At 39.2% G+C, this 20,203-nt stretch overlaps 1 protein-coding gene across 2 annotated transcripts in view; it reads left to right on the top strand.

The window, feature by feature from the left end:
• The window catches only part of Thsd7b (thrombospondin type 1 domain containing 7B), an 848,740-nt gene that overhangs the window by 137,090 nt on the left and 691,447 nt on the right, over positions 1-20,203 (top strand). The window lies entirely within an intron of this gene.

The following is a 20,203-nucleotide window of genomic DNA, read 5'->3' as shown; positions in this document are numbered from 1 at the left end:
CTGGCTGTTATTTTGTCCCACAGTTATTTAAAAGAATATTCCTTTCATATTTGTGGGGTAGTGGGAAATACCCAGAGAGGGAGAATAGACTCTTAAATATACAGCTTACATTAGGTTTATTAAAGATTTGTTTTTATATTTATTTGTTTGTTTGTTAACTATTTGTGTGCATGTGTGTGCGTGTGCGTGTGCGTGTGCGTGTGTGTGTGTGTATAAATGCCTGCAGAGGCCATAAGAGGGTACCAGATAAGAGGGTACCAGATTCCCTGGAGCTTGAGTTATTGGTGATTATGAGCCGGTCACATGGATGATGGGAACCAAACTTAGATCCTCAGCAAAGGCAGCAAGCACTGTTACCAGCTAAGCCATTTCTGAATCTCCTCACACTAGATTTTAATTCCTGCTTAATTCCATCCATGACAGTGATACTTGTTATCCTTTAGAATTTTTGTGTTGTTGTCAACTACAGTTATCATTTTCACAGTTACATCTACTTCTTCTTTGCCAACTATTTCTCAACAGAGAAACCAAATATGACATCTGAGTGGAGCTGATCTCCTCAGCTGAAAGGCTTTGGACCAGTTTTGTATGTCTTTCTTTCAGGGTTCAAACTAGTTAGTTCTTTTTTGTTAAATAGCCTCCAGTACAGATTATTTAAATGTGGGCTTGGGAGCATGAACAATTACCTAGCTTGGGCTGGAGAGAGAATGCAGTGGTAAGAATTCTTGCTGCTCTCGCAGAGGACCCAAGTTCAGTCCCCTCTCTCATACCATGTGGCTCACAACCAACTGCAAGGCCAGCTCCAGGGGATCCAACACCACTTCTGACCCCCAGAGGCACTCACATGCACACATACACACAAAATATTTTAAAAAGACTTTAAAGTAATTATCTGAACAACTTTGCTTATGGGTGGTGACCACAGAGTCTCTTTACTGTATTTAGAGACCCTTAGCTATCTTGTGTACAGTTCCTGGTACATTTATGTGAAAGAATTGATTTCAGGTTTTCAAGCTTATGTATAACTTATACTCTCTAACTGTATCCTGAATTTGCCTGTGTAAAACATGTATTCATTTCCAACCATAATAATTTATTAGCTTAAATTAGGAACCCCAAACATAGGGTTGTTACTCTCATATGGCTCTTTGTATCTCTAATGCTTCCTTTGCTATGGATTTTAATTTCCTTTAAGTTTCACAATCAGATCATTTACAATATTTATTACTATTTCAAGAGTCCATTCTTGCAAGTATAGATAACTTATACACTTAATATCTTGGAAGGGGAATGTGGTGGTGGAGAAGATCTATGGTCCTCAGAGAGTTTTCATTTGGGTCCCATCATCTGTAAATTAAATAGACTGCGAACATATTGTCACCATGGAAATATGTACAAAAGTGATATTCATAATATTTAAATGACTTTGCAAAAATGAAAATGAATTATGTTTTAAAGTATATTAAGTAAAAAATCCTAGTGCCATTAGAGAAACAGTCTGGAGAAAACTTAATTGCATTAAAACCTCTATAAATTAATTTAATGGTGGGCTCCAATACTACATTAGTGATTTGTGATTCCCCTCCCCCCCAGTATTGCCAAGCTTTGGAGATAGTTTTTAAGTCAATATTGCATTTCTGTAAAGCGTGCTCCATTGTTTAATCACAGGAGTCAAATGTTTTGTAAGGGTGGGTATGTGTGTCGAGGCCAGAGATCAGCTTAATGTCTTATTGGCCTAGAACTCACCAATTAGGGTAGGGTGACTACTAGCACACTCCAGGGAATCTTCCTGTCTCTGCCTCTCCAATGTTGAGTTTGTAAATGTGTGCCACTGTGCCTGGTCTTCCTGGCTTCTGGAGAATCAAACTCTTGACCTTGGCAATCACTTCACAAAATGAGCCATCTCCCCAGTCCACAAAAGAGAAACATTTCATCAATTCAAACTTTATCTGGCTACCTTACTGCCTGATGTTCTCTGAGAAATGCAATTAAAATGGAAAGTAGCAAATCTGCAACATTAATGAGATGTGTTAGGAAAATGAGCTTATTTAGAAGAAAATTTATGTGTGTTTTCTAAAAGTAAGCAATTGAGCTTCTGGAGAGGGAAATCTCTTCAGAAGACACAGGCATTGTTCAAAATAAACATCGAAGTGGATGTTTTCATTTTTTGCACTGACTACTGCTCCTCTATTTCTAAGCCAGTGGTTCTCAACTTTCCTAATGCTGCAACCTTTTAATATAATTCTTCATGTTGTGCTGACCCCCAACCATCACATCATTTTCGTTGCTACTTCTGAACTGTAAGTTTTCTACTGTTATGAATAATAAATATCTGTGTTTTATGATGGTCTTAAGTGACCCCTATGAAAGGGTTGTCTAACCCCCAAAAATGTGGTGATTAATGACCCCACAGATTAAGAACCACTGTTCTAAACTAAAGTATTAGCACATGACCATCAACTTCAAAAGCAGAAAAATGTCAACAGTGAAAAATCAAAAGCAAAACTCCAAACCCTCTACCCATCTCTTTTGTACTTTTCAAAAAATGACATGTAAATATATATGGATTCATACAACTGAATCTTTACATTTTTTTTGTAGCTAGCCTTCATCATACCATGATGTCTTGATGAACATACTAGGTTGCACATGCCAGTCTTATCTTTTTTTTTTAAGATTTATTTATTATGCATACAGCATGTATGATTGCAGGCCAGAAGAAGGCACCAGATCTCATTACAGATGGTCGTGAGCCACCATGTGGTTGCTGGGAATTGAACTCAGGACCTCTGGAAGAGCAGTCAGTGTTCGTAACCTCTGAGCCATCTCTCCAGCCCCTAGTCTTATCTTTTAAAGGTTGTGTAGTATTCTTTTGTGTTCTTGTTTAATTGCTTGGCACCTCAATGGCTTCTATATTTTGCTATTATATATAATGTTGATGTGGATTAAATACTATTTTGAAGGTAAGCAATAAGTTGTCTTGAGAAGTCATCACATCCTGTGGAACAATTTGGAGTCATAATCTTTAAAGTTGGCTTTAACACTTTTGTTTCTGCTGCACACAACACACACACACACACACACACACACACACACACACACAGAGGAATTTAATATACTTCATATGAAAAACTTTTGTTGCTGAAATTAATTACATTTTTATAGTATGTTATCAGATCTATGAACATAGATGAATACAGGTCCAATGTAATCTGGAATTTGAACAAATATCCTGGAGACACAGGTAAACCTATTTTACACTGGAAATCACCTTTCTGTTTGGTTGGATGCCATCCACTTAAACTCCTTGCTAATATCCACTGTTTTCTCCCTAATCAAAAGGCTAAATGTCAGTTAACTTCATCTAAATTAGAGGCATTCCTAGGTAAGTCTTGGCTTTGGAAACACATTGGACTGATGATAGAGAGGGTCATGCTATGCTGCTAAGGATTGCTGTATTAAGGGAGCCTGATAAGTTGCAGATTGGAGAGTCACTGATCTGCCAAAGCTTCCCAGTGCCTGTCCTCACCATGAGGACATCAGATCAATATTTAGTGTCAAGCAGCCCATCACCCATATCTGAGGAAGAAGGATCCTTCTGTCAGGAGGATCAGATAAGAATTGAATTTGTTTATTGTTTTAAGTTAAAATCTGTAGCTATTTGTAAGTACCTGCTTTGTTAAGGAGGAATGGGCCACAGTCTCTGAAGCCCTCAGAAATACCTACTTCATACATTCTTGGTAATGGTTTTGAGAAGTGTGTTCATTCCATTAATATTTGCTGAGTCCTATGTTCTGGACTGTGTTGCAGGGGTACAAGATACATAAACATTGGGAATAAACCAGATCCTCAGTTATCAGAAACAGCATTTGGAAAATAAGTGATATGGTAAGACATGGTAAAATGTAAAGCATGACAGGAAGAAAGTAAATGGTGAAGAAGAGAGTGGAAGCTTGAATAGGCTGTTGTTGGAACACTTCACTGAGGAAGTGGCTTCGTATAGAAGACCAAGAACTAGTGAAGGCACCAGCCATGGGGATGAGAGAAAGCAGGTATAGATGGCAAGCATAGGGTACTGAGGCAGAAACACAGGGTGGTGTCATGTAAGGATGAGGGAGGAGCTGGAGATGATAGTCTTGACCTATAATCCCAGCACTCAGGAGACAAAGACAGATGGATCTCTGTGGGTTCAAGGCCAGATTGATCTACACAGTGAGTCTCTGGACAGTCAAGGTGACACAGTGACATCCTGTTTCAAAAGAACAAAACAAAAACAGGTCTAGGGAGGAGACCAGCATCCTGGAGCAGACAACACAGCAAGGGGAGGATGACAGGCACCCAGGACAAGAAGGTAGCAGGACCATGTTAGCCGTGTCCTTATCTGTTACAGCTACGACTCTGGATGAAACAGAAGATGTCAGAGTCCACAGAGCTATGACATGAGCTGAAATTCTTTCCAGAAAGATTTGAGTGAGATCATGGTGGGAAGACTTGACAAAAGGCAGGTCAGGGATACAGGTTAGGTGGTGCTAAGGACAAAGAGTGGGTACAGCAGTTTGGACCAAGGCCATAGAAGTGAAGCTAGTGTGAGGAGGTTGAATTAAAGATGCATATAAGTGCAACTGAATGATATAAGATGTATTGTGGGTGGATGTGCCTAGGGGCAGATATATTTAAGAACAGGCTTATGTGTTTTAAGGACAGGCTTATCTAATCACCAAGTATGATTTCGATCATGACTTGAGACCCTGCTGCTTGTTGCAGATGGAGAGTGTTACTTGCATCTAGGGGCTACAGCTACACATCCTAAAATGATCAAGGTGGCACCCACCCCTGAACAAAATATCAGGTCTTAAAACTATCTCTAGGACCTTTTAGGTTGAAAAGCCTGACTTAAGCTAAAGCCTTTGGAGGGGTGTCTTAGTTTTCTGTTGCCATGACAAAACCACATGACCAAGGCAGCTTATAAAAGCAAGCATTGAATCAGAGACTCATGGTTCCAGAAGGTCAGAGTCCATGACCATCATGGTGTGGAAGAATGGCAGCAGGTAGGCAGGCATGTGCTAAAGTAGCAGCTGAGAGTTTGTGTTGATCCAGAGATGTCAAGCACAGAGAACAAGAGCTAGCTGGTAATGACGTTGGCTTTTGAAACCTTAAAGCCTGCCTCCAGTGACACCTCTTCTATGAAGCCACAGCCCTCTCTTTCCCAACCAGTTCCTCCAACTGGGGACCAAGTATGCAAATCTATGAGCCTATGCAGGCTATTCTCATTAAAACCACCACAGGTGGGAAGGAGAAATGCAAGAGAGATCCCGACTTTGCCCTGATGGGTGAAGTCAATCAGGTCCTGTGTAAGTGAGATGGCTCAATGAAACTACCACCTTCGTGAGTGCAAACCACAGGACCCACATGGTGGAAGGAAAGAAATTACTAACTCATTAAAGTTGTCCTCTCTTCTTCATGTGTAAGTTGTGGCACCTTTACCCTGCCCAACACACACACACACACACACACACACACACACACACACACACACACACAGGAAATATATAAATAAATAAATAATTAAAAGGAAAATTAAGTCATTTCTTTTGCGCTATAGAGGAAGCAGAGAGTGTGCTGTGAGTTGCTTAGCCTCGACCACACTTACGTTTTGACCTTGTATGAAATTCATACCCAGGTATCAATCACCAAGTTATATATACACAATCTGAACACAGGAGAGAGATGGTGGATATGCAGCAGCAAAGAGGTTGAAATTAAACGAAGCTTTAGAAATGCAGATATACACTCAGAATTTGTGATCCTGAATATAGAGAGAATAACATTTTGATTACATCCTTCGGGAGCCAAATGACATTAAAAAATCATGGTGCTAAAATGCACGTAACATAAACTTTACCATTTTAGCAGCTTTAAAGGTGTAAAATTCAGTGAGATTTAGCGCACTCATAGAGAGAGGGAGAGCTGGAGCTTTTGCAGATACCTTGTTCCAGAACGTTTTCACTAGCCAAAATCACATTTTACCAGTGAGCTTATAAAAAGACAAGAAAACAAATTTGGTTCTTGATAATAAAATGTGAAAGAGAAAAAAAAACCAAGTTGTGTAATTATTTCTTCATGATCATGTTTAGAAATTGTTAGCTTTCGTCAACATGTAATGAGCCCTTTTTAGTAGTATAAATTACACTAGCATAGTAGAAAGAACTAAAGTGGTCTTTCTGCAGAGAGGCACCCCCAAATCCTGAGTGTCTACAGGGGAGAGGTATTTCACTTCTCTGAGCCTTTACTAGCTTAAAACGAGGACATCAACATTTTGTGGGGAAATTTTGAAAAGTAAGATGAAATATGGAAATATATATTGAAAACTGGCTGCTCAATATTAGTTAGCTACTATTTCTGTTTTTTTGTCTATGTCTATTTTACGTTTTTTTTTTTTTTTTTTTTTTAAACAGTAATGTGTATGTGTTTATGTGGTGTTGTGGCCTAGTTCTGGAGTCATAGGTAGCTGTAATCCACTTAATGAATGTTGGAAACCAAACTAGGGTCTTCTGCACTCTTAACCACTGAACCACCTTCTGTTGCCCCCATTTCCTTCATTATAGTCTAGCAGTCTCATGCTTGGTATATCTATGTTTCTGTGTTTTGAAGTTTTCATGTAATGTATGTGGGAAGCCAGCTCCCACCTTTTAAAGGTTTCCATGAGGAGCAGAGAGGAATAAGAAACTTTTAGATAGAAAGATAGCAGAGAGAGAGACATACAGAAACACAGGATAGCTTCGGGAGGACCTAGGTCAAAATCTACTGGCCTCTTCTGTCTCTTCAAAAGGGCTTTTTGTATAATAATGCCAGAGGGTGGGGCAAAAACCTCCCCCTGCTAGATCAAAGCATACCGCACAACCAAGTGTAGCCCCTTCCAAACACCTGGTAACCACGCCCATGGTCCAATTGTTCCCCTATGCAGCCCTGCTGGGTAAAGCAAGCTCAGATAGCACTAAGAAACCTCTGTGGGTTTCCACAGATGTACTTCTTTCATCGTACAAAATAAGGATTGTTTGACAGTTACATGTATTTTATTAAGAAGTAATTTTACAGCCGGGCGGTGGTGGCGCATGCCTTTAATCCCAGCACTCCGAGCAGAGCAGAGGATCTCTATGAGTTCGAGCCAGCCTGGCTACCAAGTGAGCTCCAGGAAAGGCGCAAAGCTACACAGAGAAACCCTGTCTCGAAAAAACCAAAAAAAAAAAAAAAAAAAGGAAGTAATTTTACTGATTTGAGGTATAAATTTGTCTTTATACTAGACTCTCAGAAAGTTTTGACTTCAACACCTTTTACATGATGAATGTGAGAATAATGACCTCCATTCTATGAGCAAAGTAAATAAAATAGAATTATTCACTTGGAATAAAAATACATAATGTAAACTACATTGCAAAAGAATAAAGCATCTTATCTATGTTCACAGTTAACCATAGCTTAAATAATATTTTCATCACTAAAATATTATAAGGAAAATTGTATTATTTATATTGCACACATACATCCTAAACTTCAAGTCTTAGAGAAAACAAAATGTTCTTAGACGAGAGATTTTGTTTTAATATCTGTTAGAAATCCATAAAATATTTCTTCTAGGAATTAGATTAAATTCAAATCATTTTAGTTACCTCTGTGGACATTAGATCATCTAGGGGGCATGTATTTAATAGACCTTTGGTGGTGGTATTCCTGTACTATCAGAAAGCCTTGGCATATATAGTGTGGATTTTACTGCTAAAAGTTATAATTTGTCCTTAAAGACATCAAGCACTAATTTTATAATGTTCTTGAGAGGCAAGAAAAAAAATCTATATTATGTAACAAAACAAATTACTCTGCTGTTTGTTTCTAAATGGAACTAAACCACAGACTTCATGGCAACAGGAGACTTTGTTGTCTTGATGTAGCCCAGGTAACTAGAACACACAAAACTAACTGTTACATCTTCTACCTTAAGTGAAATGAAGGACAGTGTGTGTGTGTGTGTGTGTGTGTGTGTGTGTGTGTGTGTGATGTGATGGTGTGAGGCTGTATATATGTGTATTTTGCTGTCACTTCATTTCAGTGTGATTTCTGGTCACATTCTGTGAAGGTCTGTAACCTTAACTCTTATTTAAAAGGAGACAGCATAGATGTGCAAGGTCTTTAAGTGTAGCTGGAGTTCTCACCATGAGTAGCTTTAAGTACCTTGCTGCCCCAATGGAGTCCATAGACATAGCTGGTCTGTCTCAACTCTTTTCAGGAAAAAAATCTAATATTTACCTTTACATTTCCGTCTCTGCCTGCTTCCCTCCCTCCCTCCCTCCCTCCCTTCCTTTCTTCCTCATCGCTTTCTCTCTCCTTCCACTGTCTCTTTTGAAACAGTATGGCTGTATAGCTGGGATAGACCTCAAAATCCTAGCAATCCTTCTGCCTCAGACTACTGAGCGGAGGCTTACAGGTGCTCAGGTGACGTGGTAACATGTAGATGAATTTCTAAATGGTCTTATTAAATGAAAAAAACACAGAGCCAGATACAGGGATGAAAATCTGAGAGATCAGGGAAGTAGGGAAAGCCACAGCTAACCTCACCTCACCAACTCTGCAGCTTCCAAATGCAAGTGATTTTCTGTCTACCCAGGCCTATATGCCTTGCTGTTCTGCCATCTCATTTGCTCTCTATCCAGCTACATCACTTCCTCTTCCTGCCCATCTCTGTCACTTCCTGTCTGTCTGTACAGACCTCCAGACTTCCATGGTTAACTAGTGTTGGAATTTAAGGCATGTGCTACCTCACCTGGGTCTCTTTCCAGTGTGGCCTTGAACTCACAGAGATCCAGATCTCTGCCTTCCAAGTGATAGGATTAAAGGCATGTGCTACCTTTGCCTAACTTCTTTGTTTCCTTTAATGGCTGGCCTTTTTCTCTGATCTTGGGGTAAGCTTTATTTATTAAAGCACAAATAAAATATCACCACAGTAACATACTCCTTACTGTTAACTTTTGGTTTATGTGCACCGGATACCTGCCATGCATCTGCTCCTAGGCCAGTGGAGGTTGTCTCTCTCATCTCACTCCTCATTTCTGCCTTACTGAAATTCTTCTAAGTATTTTTATTAAGCCAGTTCAGCCAATGGCTGTTTTCTATGCAGATTTTCTCTGTGGAGCCAAGCTCTGTACTGTACTTTATTCTTTATTGTTTAGCTCTTTATAGAGGAATGAAAAGCTGCCTCCCGTGTGTTTTCCTTTTGCCTCATTTTCTTGAGGCCTGCTGCTGCTTTCTTCCCCATGTTCCACTCAGTACTTGGTGTCACTCACCATTAATACTCAGGTCTAAAGGCTACTTTGAATGTCTTTCCACAGCCTCCACCCCGATTCACTTGAAGTACAGCAAAGGTGTGAAGTGTGAGTGTATCTTCATCCCTGATTCTCAACTCCCTGCTCACTCTTCTGTTTCTCATATATATATAAAACTGGTGATTGAACCTAGGCCTTGTCAATACCAGGCAGGTGTACTGAATGCAACCCTAGCCTCCTTTTCAGTTTTTTTTTTCAGTTTGGAGACACGGTCTCACTAAGTTGCCTAGGGTCGCTTTAAACTCAGCCTGTAGCCCAGGCAGGCAAGGCCTGAGGTGCAGTTTTCCTGCCTCCATCCTTCTGAGTATCTGAGATTACAAGCTTGTGCCTCTTGGCCTGCTTCTGTTCAATATGTTAACATTTTGGATGTCGTAATTTAAGTTGATAATAGATTGTAGTTATTCTAAATGTTTTAAACCCCCTGTGTTTAATAAACGCAACACCTTTCTGTTGAGAGGATTTTTATCCTAGTTTGATTGCATGTGTTCTGTATACCATTTATCTCTTCTCCAAGTCCCTAGACCCAATTCATTCATTCATTCATTCATTCATTCACCAATGACTTCTGAGGTGTGGAGCCCTTACTTCTCTGTCTTTCACGTTAGCATAAATGAAGCCTTGAGACAATTAGTTGTTCTCTGTTTCGATCAGTTCTTGAAATTCATGGCCAGGACTTCTAAACTGATGAGCTGGTATTGTTACTGGAGATGGGTTCCTTATAAATCCAAAGCTAATCATAATTAAAGATCTTTACACGGGGACTGTGTCATTGAAAATGACATCTAAGGGATAACAATAGAGATGTTCCCAAATAAACTGTCTTGGAAACAACAGGTTCTCATTTATCTCTTGTATGGAGATCACATAGCATGTGGTCCCCACTGACCTGCAGCTCTGCAGGTCTGTTTACTCAGCCAAGCATGTTTTTATTTTGTCTTAAGGACTTCATCTTTCTCTGTTTATCCAAGCCTCACCAGGGGTTTCATGTAAGTGGCACAGAGATTATAATCATGTCCCAATTCTCTGTTGCTATATAAATTCACCCAAAGACAGCAGCTTAAAACAATAGCTTTAATTTTGTTCACACATTGAGGTTCTGTTTGGCTAGTGGTCTGGAGAGGTGTCAGGGACCTGGGTTATTTGGAAGGATTGCCCAACTACTTAGCCTGTGAAGACTTGGGTAGCTGTGGTCGGGAGAGCTGGGAGTCTTTAGTATCTCTGTTTTCTGTGTGATCTCATCATACAGAAACTTCCAGAGAGTGAGGATTATAACACTATGGCTTTAGGCCTCCAGGCAAACCTCCACAGAGAAATGTAAAGAGATATAGAGTTTGTTCCAACTTAGCCTGGAAGTCAAGCTTACTCACCTTTGCTATGTTCCATCAATGACACACATCTGCAAGAAGCCTGCACTCTATTTCTTGATAAAAATGGCAAAGTATTCCCAGATACATGTGTGTGTGTGCATGCATGCATGTGTTCGTGTGTGTGTGTGTGTGTGTGTGTGTGTGTGTGTGTGTGTGTGTGTGTGTGTGTGTAGGGGGGTATACAAGAGGATTTTCAAACAGCTGACCTTCCTCAGGCATTGTCCACCATTTTTATTGACAAGATCTCTTTACTAACCTGAAACTTGCCCAGTAGGCTAAACTGGCTGGTCTGTGGACTCCGCGTATCATCCTGTCTCTACCTCCTCAACACTAAGAATGCAAACACAAGTTACCACAGATGACTGTTTTTGTTTGTCTGTCTGTTCGGTTCCCCCTCATGGTTCCTGGGGACCAAACTCAGATCCTTGAGCACTTTAGTGCCTGAGATACCTTCCAAGCTCCTCAGACAGGCTCTGAAACCATCCTTTATCCACAACTTCTGTTACATTAGTTAGTGAGATGGGGTACCAGCTGGTACTCCTAGCTGGATACAATGGGTACCCCTTAAGGAGGCTACCAGTTGATCACAGAGAGCAGGCTTCGTTAATGGGCTACTCACTGTCTCCGGAAACAAACCCTCCTTACACTGGACTCCTAGGAAAGGGCAGAAGGAGAGGATTCTGCAGAAGGACCTCAGCTTTAGTTGCCCTTCCCCTTTGGAGTGGGGTGTCCAGTTCTTGCCTTCTATTTGGTTTGCTGAGCTCAGGAGTTGAATTTTGCTGTTTTTCCTGCAGAGATGGGACAAAGGACAGAGGAAAGAGCCAAGAGATCAATTTATTCCATTTAAAGGCTTTTAATTAGTGTTTATTTGGAAACGCAAGCATAATTCTTCTATAGCATCTCCAAACCCCAAGCCTTCATGGGTTCTGCAAACATACATTCACATTTCATTGTCAGTGTTCTCGTCTGTGGATACTTGGGGCCCAGCTTTCTTCTTGGGTCAAGTGACTTAGAGCCCTGTCTCTGTTCTCCACCTTCCAGGTCCCATTTTTCCCACGGTGATGCCCATTACTATACATTACTGTCATTTCAGCAGAGTAAGAAAAGGATCGGAAAACATACACATGTCTGGTTCCTGCTTTGCCCCTGTTAATGAGAAGTTTCCTCCTCCGCTGTCGATCTCTCCTTAGACTGATTGTCTGGAATGCAAAGCAGTTAAATTGGGTTAATCTTACGGTAACTAATTCAGTTATTCACTTTGAGCTTTTACTGCAAAAACATGCTAACAGTTAAATGAATTGGTCAATAATCCTTGCCCAAGTTAAAATGTAAAACCAACGAAACAATAATACCTAAAACAAAACTGGGCTTGGAGAGATAGTTTAGTCCCAGAACCTACTTGAGAACCCAGCTGTGGTTGCATGTGTCAGCACTGAGGAGGTAGAGACAGGAGTGTCCCTGGGGCTTGCTGGTCTGTCAGCTAAACTAAATTGGTGAATTTCAGGCCAATGAGAGACTTTGTCTTAAAAAAATAAGGATGCATGCTCTGTGAGGAACACCACCATAGGTTGACTACTGGTTCCCTCCTGTGTGCGCTTTCTCTCTCTCTCTCTCTCTCTCTCTCTCTCTCTCTCTCTCTCTCTCTCTCACTCACTCACACACACACAGAAAGAGAGAGAGAGAGAGAGAGAGAGAGAGAGAGAGAGAGAGAGAGAGAGAGACATACATGCATACACTTGTCCACATTCAAACACTGATACTCCATTACATTAAAAATCCAGTTACAGTGTTTATTGGCTTGAATGTCTGGGTGTATGCCATATTGAGTTATTGGATTAGTGACTAATACAGAAACAGCTCTTTCCTGGTGGTCAGATTGTCGATGGAGTAATTCTTGCATGACACCTGGCAATATCTTCCTTCTTCATGGAAGACTTTTGATGTTTTAGTTTGAATTATAATTTAGAAATAGAGGTTCTTATGTGAAATAAACAAGAGGCAATATTCAAAACAAGTCAGACATCAAAGGGAGCCTGTGGCATGATTAAAGACTACATGTAAGCATGCTTGAAGGAAGCATGTTGAAAGCTTACCTTTGAATAAGACTTAGAAAGTGAAGCACTTGACTGGCATTCAGATCCCCCAAACCCATGAATGCTGAGTTGGCATTGTAGCTGGAGAGCTTCTATCCAGGTCCCACCAAGCCCCTGCAGTCCCACAACCCACATATAAAATAATCACTCAGATGCTTATATCACTTGTAAACTGTATGGCCGTGGCAGACTTCTTGTTATCTACTTCCTTTATCTCAAATTAACCCCTTTCTATTAATCTATAAGTTGTCATGTGGCTCGTGGCTCACTGGTACCTTACATCTTGCTTGTCATGGCGACGGCTGGCAGGTCTCTTCCTCTGCCTTCCTGTTCCCTCAATTCTCCTCTGTTAGTCCCACCTATACTTCCTTCCTGGCTGCTGGACAATCAGTGTTTTATTTATTAACCAATCAGAGCAACACATTTGCCATACAGAACATCCCCACAGCAGGGCATGGCAGCCTACTATGATTCCAGCACTCAGAGGGAGAGAAAGGGCATCCTGGAGCAAGCCAGAAAGCTATACTAGCCCTAGGGGCATGCCCTGAGTTCAACTGAAACACCTTGCTTCAAATAATAAGAGGGAGGGCCATTGAGGTTCATGAAGCTCCCACACACACACATGTGAATGTGTACCTCTCATATACATGCTCGACCATACACATGTGCTCATATATGTGAACACACACCCTCCCATCCACACATCCACAGCAAAGAAAGATTGCCTTTTGCATTCTTTCTGGTTATGAATGTCAGTGTTCTATAGCATCACCAATGTAGGTGGTGGTCCAAGCCTATCTGTGGGTGGCTTCATCTGAATTCACACCATCCATGTTGCTTTGGAATGTCTCAACAGTGTTCCTAAAACATGACAGCCATAGACAACATCTAAACTGTCAGTGCGTGTTAGTGCTGTTGACTAAGAGAAATAAATACAGACATTTAATATTTATAGTCACTACTATATTTCAAAAATATGTATTGTTAAAAACATGTTTTCCTAGCAAAATATGACTATGAATTACTTCATTTTGTGGGTTCCTTTCCCCTCTTAGATTTACTGTAGAAACTAAACTATGAATTATGTAGGTAACCTGTGATATTATATTCTTCTCTCCATACACTGATCAGCTCCCCTCAAAAACAGTACAATGAAAATTGGTTTTGAAACTAAGTTATATAAAGGTGGACTTCATTCAGGAATACATGTTGATATAAAAGTAATAGCATACATAGTGAGAACAACATGGATTATTTTTGTGGATTTTTTTCCTCGGGGTTAATCACTTTTTAATTGAATGCAGCTGCTCAGAGATTTCTTTTGCTAAATATTCACCATGTTAGATGAGATTTTGAATTGAAATTTTTTTAAAGATATACTTTTGAGGTTTAATTACTTAGCTGCATGTGCACAGGATTATATTTCATTTCCAAATGCTGACTTCTGTGAATTATAGAGGAGGTGATACTATGTACTAAGGTGGAAGAGGGCTCAGAACACGGTAACCACACTGAGTGCTTGCTGCTCTATGCTATGTGAGGCCTTAGCTTCTGGCCTCTACTCTTTAGCAAGCAGACATGAATGGAAACTCTGGGAAAGTAACTCACACTCATAACAAACTGTTTTTTCTGTGCTTGCAGTTAATATTGCATACTAATGTCATACTGAGTGCTTAAATGATGCTACTTTATCCCTTGCTAATGAGGGTTACCTCAGGAGACCATCTGTGCCCTCTAGTTCTGGCACGCAGAATATAATGTAGTTTTGATAAATAGGCTGCACCTAATAATGAGTATGGTTTCTCTACAAAGACAGATGTTATTTTTTCTGTGCTTTATAGCTTGTGTTCTATAATAAGCTTTTCAAAATGACCATCTTTTTTGCATGTTTCTAGTGGCATTATTCATGTACTTGAACTGTTTCGAATACTGGGCCTCTTACAGTTCCTCCTGGCATTTCTATTAGTAAAGCACTATTTGATTGGTTTCAAAACAAGAGGTATAGGATTATGAGATTCTGCAGAAAATAATAACCAGGATGAATATTGTCATAGACTTTCTTAGGGCTGACTTTATGTGGCCTGTGAGGAGTGATGGGGGGAAACCTGGTCTTGGGATTGGATGCCCCTCCCAGGACTGACTTCCTCCATCTTCAGCCTTGACGTGAGAAAGAGCTGAAGTATAAGTGGTATCTGTGTATTTGACAAGCAGCTCAAAAGTCACTATATTTATAAGCTCCCTCTCTTTTATTTGCCCTACATGGGCCTCAGAGGAGCTTTAGGATGTTCTGTCCAGGACAAGAACCAGGGATGGTTAGTGTTTTCAGCTTGCAGCAGCATGGAATCACCTGAGAAGAGAGCCTCAGGAGAGGCACTATAGAGATAAAGATGGCCTGTACACATGTCTATGAGGGGTTGTCTTGTTTATTAATTGACAGGAAGACCTAGGTCACCATTCTCTGCACTGGAGGTCCTAAACCACGTAAGACAGGAGGCAGATGAGGTGGAAGGACAGGCAGTCACTATTGGTGCATTTGTTTTTCTATGATTTTGACTTTCGATGTGATATGACTAGCATCCTGAATTCCAGTCTCAAATGCCCCACAAAATAAATAAGCAACCCCTTCCTTTTCCTATGTTTCTTTTTTGTCGGGGTGTTTTATCATAGTCACAGAACACAGAGCAGAACTGACCCAACTGGTTTTACAGTTGAAGAAACTGTATATGAAAAGAGTTAATGATGGAGATGACATGAGCCCAGTTAGTGATGGAGCCAAAATGGGCCCAGTTAGTGATGGGACCAAAATGAACCCAGATAGTGATAGAGCTAACATGAGCCCAGTTAGGGATGGAGCCAAAATGGGCCCAGTTAGTGATGGAGTTGAATGAACCCAGTTAGTGATGGAGCTGAATGAACCCAGTTAGTGATGGAGCCGACATGAGTGAAATGAACCCAGTTAGTGATAGAGCCAAAATGGGCCCAGTTAGTGATGGGGCTAACATTAGTTCACTTAGTGATGGAGCCGAAATGCCCCCAGTTAACAATGGAGCCTAAATGGGCCCAGTTAGTGATGGAGCCGAAATTATCCCAGTTAGAGATGGAGCCGAAATGAGCAGCAATTTCCCTGCTTAGATTTTCATTATGAAAAGGTCTTAGGTTTATTTCTTTTGAAACTTTGAACTTACAACTGCTTATGACATTGCTGTTCCTCATTTAAAAAAAAAATCTCATGAAAAAATACACCCTTTGAACTTCATGAATTTAATTTTAATTGGTTACCATTTTGGGAGGCTGATGAACCAGATGAACAAATGTTTTAAGCCAAATGGAAGCTGCTCTTTTATAGAAATTTATACTTACAATACTAACAACTATTGTCCAGAATGACTAGCTTCTCTGAACATCGTCAATGAAACGTTTATAATTTCATTTATACAATATATAACTAACTCATTTAAATGTGCTCTTTATAGTGTATTTACCAAGTTTCCAACTATTGCTATTGTTTTGATTTTGAGCATTTTTATCAACCAAGTGACATTCTGCCTGGCCATTTACGGCTTATCTCTGTTCCTACCTCTAACCCTAGACAACCACTAATGTATCCTGTCTCTAGAATGTCCCTTCCTAGATATTTTTATAAATAGAATCATACAATACAGTGTTTCATGACTAGCTACCTTCACTTCCCATAGTGTTTTTGAGATTCATCATATTATAACATATACCAGTACTTTATTTTATTTTTTATTTTGAGACAGGGTCTTATGTAATCCAGGTTAACCTCAAACTGTGTATGTAATTGAGAGTAGCCTTGAACTTCTGACCTTGATATGCTTTGGCTCTATGCACCACCACCTCATGTTTTATGTGGTGCTTGGGATTAAATCCAAGGCTTTGTGCATGCTAGACAAGCAATCTACCAACCGAGACACACCCCTAATCCATCATTTCTCTTTATGGCTGAGTATTCTTTGTTCTATGAATGAAACACTTCTTTTAAATCTGTTCATGAGTTAATGAACATCTGGGTTGTTTCAACATTTTAGCTACTATAGATAATTCTATTATTAATGCCAGGTACAAAACTTGATGGACACACATTGTCATGTTTCTTTGGAGGGAGACTTGGGTTGCATGGCAACTACAGACTTACATTTTTAAAAGCTGCAAACGACTTCCTAACACAGCTGTGCATTTGTGTTCCTTCGAGCAATGCGCAAGAGCCCCTGCTTTCCCAGTTTCTTCTGAAGGGTTGTTGCTGCCTTTTTCTTGGCCGTCACTTCAGTGGGAGTGAAATATTCTCTCTCATGACTTCGATTTGAATTTCACTAATGGGTGAGAGCATTACATTTGCAAGCATTTGTTAGTATTAATATATTTTCTCTGGTGAAATGTCTCTAGAGATCTTTCTGCATTTATAAGTCGGGCAGCTTGTCTTATTAACTTTCAATAGTTCACGGTATCTTCTGAATTTTAGTCCTTTACTGGGTATGACTATATTTACAGATACTTTGTACTATCATATGGCTTGCTGGCTAAGCTTTTGATGTTGTCTTTTGAAGTATGAATTTTTTGTTTATGGAGAAGAGTCCAACTTACTTTAGCTGCCGTGTCTACTGCATCTAAGAAATCTTAGCCTTACTTATAGTCTTAAAGAATTTTGTCCTATATCTTAACCTAAATTTCTTTTATACTCTTACTACTTAGAGATCTATGAGCTACTTTATATAAAGTTTCACTTTTGTATATGAATACTCATTGTTCCTGCATAACTTGTTAGACTAAAACTTTTCTCATTGACTAGCTTTGACATCAGTCATGAAGAAGTGTGTGTGTGTGTGTGTGTGTGTGTGTGTGTGTGTGTGTGTGTGTATGATGAACATAGAAAGGGATCTATAAAACAGGAAAAAGAAATATTAACAGAGGTTGGAGGAGGATGAAAGAGAACTTAAAGGAATGCATGTGACATGACAGCAGAAGGGGGGAATATTTGGAGGAAGAAGTGGACCAGCAAAAGGAATGTCCCAAGGTTTGGAGAAAGGGCAGTGAGAAGCGCAGAGGAACTAGAACAAAGCATGGTGATGTATATGTGTGAAAATGCCATAATGAAACCACTCCTTGGTCTGCTCTCAAAGTAGTTAAAAATATAACCACACAAAAAAAATCAATCAATTGACCTTAAGTAAGATTTTTTCTTGATTGTTAGACCTATCTTATGGATATCTATCTATTTGTGTCTCTGTGTGTGTCTGTCTATATCTATCTATCTATCTATCTATCTATCTATCTATCTATCTATCTATCTATCTATCTATATCTATATCTATCATCTATCTCTTGCTGTACATTGTCTTGATAATTGTCATATTAAAGTAGGAAATAATATTTTGCCAGCCTTTTTTTCTTCAAAGATGTTTTGCTATTTTCAGTTTCACTGATTTTGACAATTCCTATAGAAAAGTCTATTGGAATTTTGATGCATATGTTGAAACTTTAGGTCAATTTAGAAAGAATCAGATCTTTAATAGTTGCTTTCTAATTTGTGAATATAGAACAACTTGTTTATGACCTTAATTTCTGCACCAATGTTTTATAACTTTCAGTGTTGAAGTTTTGTACACTTTAATAATTAATTTTATTTGTAATATTTTTCTTTGAATAGAATCAGCTCTCTAGATTCCTTTCTCAGATTGTACACTGTTAGTATAAACAAATACATTGAATTAAAAAGGACATGGCTTGTATTTTATAGTGATTCATCATTCAGTTTTTATTCAATAGTTAAGATTCTTTCCTACTCAAAATTGAGAATCTATGGTGACACACACATGAATTTCCAGATGCTTAGGAGACAGAGAAAAGAGTAGCTCTTGAACCTACCATTTTGAGTTCAGCCTAGATAATTTAGGGGGATCTTGTATTAAACAAATATTTAAATCACATTAAAATTAATATTTAAAATCTACATGGATTTTACCAAACTTCTGAGTGTTAAACAGAAGTGAGTTTATTTTTAGTACTTGCTGCTTTGTAGAAGTCCACTATGTATTAAAAGTTACCTGAAATACTATAATGGAAAAATGACCTCTTTTTGTTTCTCAAGACAGAATTTCTTTGTGTAGCTTTGGAGCCTGTCCTGAAACTCAATTTGTAGCCCAGACTGGCCTCAAACTCAGAGATCTGCCTGCCTCTGCCTCTGCCTCTCAAGTGCTGTGATTAAAGGCATGCACCACCACACCTGGCTGGAAAATTACTTTTTTCATGATCATAGGTAACTCATTATTCCTATTCCAGCAAACAAATCAATATATTAAACATCTCGGACACTGCCAATGAACTATGTTAAGGAAAATATTCTCAGTTAAATAAAAAACTACTTAAAATACCAGGACCTGTCCAGTGTCTTTTCTTAGTGTACTATTGAGAGTGCCTGGTTCAAATGAGGAAGACGTGTGCAATTTTCATTTCAATAGAACTTTATTTAAAGATCAACCCTATAATCTATTTCTCATTTTCTAACATTCTAACTCCTAGAGAATTAAATTTCTTGTTTTTGTCTTTTGTTTTAGAGCTCACTTGCATTGGGTATTAGCAGATAGCTTAAGCAACTCCCGCTTATCATTCAGATGTACCATGCATGATAAATTCTTGCTGCTCTCTTAAATGCTATTGCCAAACTATTTTTTTACTCTGCAATGTTCTTCTGATAAAACATGCTCAATCTTATTAGGTAAGCCAACTGGACAGTGTATTTCAGTTAGTACAAATTCCATGCTCTAGTTTAGAGTGAAGGAGATCTATGGTTCCCCCCCTGGGTCACTTAAAGTTTGGTAGTATTCAAAGATTACAAGTATGTGCATGCGAGTTAGTTTACCCCGTTATTAGTGAGAGACCAAGTCTGCTGGTAGGAATATTGGATGGTTACCAGTTACTAGGCATTTGTGTGTTTGAGCTTTATCACTATTTGTGCTGAATTCAGAGAATTAAATGACTCTTGCATGTTGATATTATAAGCTGAATCTTGAGGTATAGTCAATGGATAATTTAAATGCTGTAGAAGGTCTGCAATCATTAACATGTTGGTAATAACCCAAAGGACTTAGCAGGCAGCAATAGGAATATTGCTTTCTGATCATAGCATGTCCTGTATGGCCAGTCATGAAAAAAATCACTTTTCAAATTCGAACTTAATAAAAACTTTCCTGCTTTGAACACTGAGCTTCACTCCCTGTGCGATTAGTGGTTTCATTTCTTTCTCAGCAGTTGGGTAATGATTATGGCTCCAGATGCAGCAAGGGTGATAAAGAGATTGATTAATTTCACTTGAAAGGGCGTATGTTCAAAGGGAATCCAATCGGAACACCAT

The sequence above is a fragment of the Peromyscus leucopus genome, chromosome 15 (genome assembly GCF_004664715.2).
Source record: "Peromyscus leucopus breed LL Stock chromosome 15, UCI_PerLeu_2.1, whole genome shotgun sequence".
Classification (NCBI taxonomy): Eukaryota; Metazoa; Chordata; class Mammalia; order Rodentia; family Cricetidae; genus Peromyscus; species Peromyscus leucopus.
The sequence above is the reverse complement of the archived record's forward strand: the minus strand, read 5'-3'. Positions and strand labels throughout refer to the sequence as shown.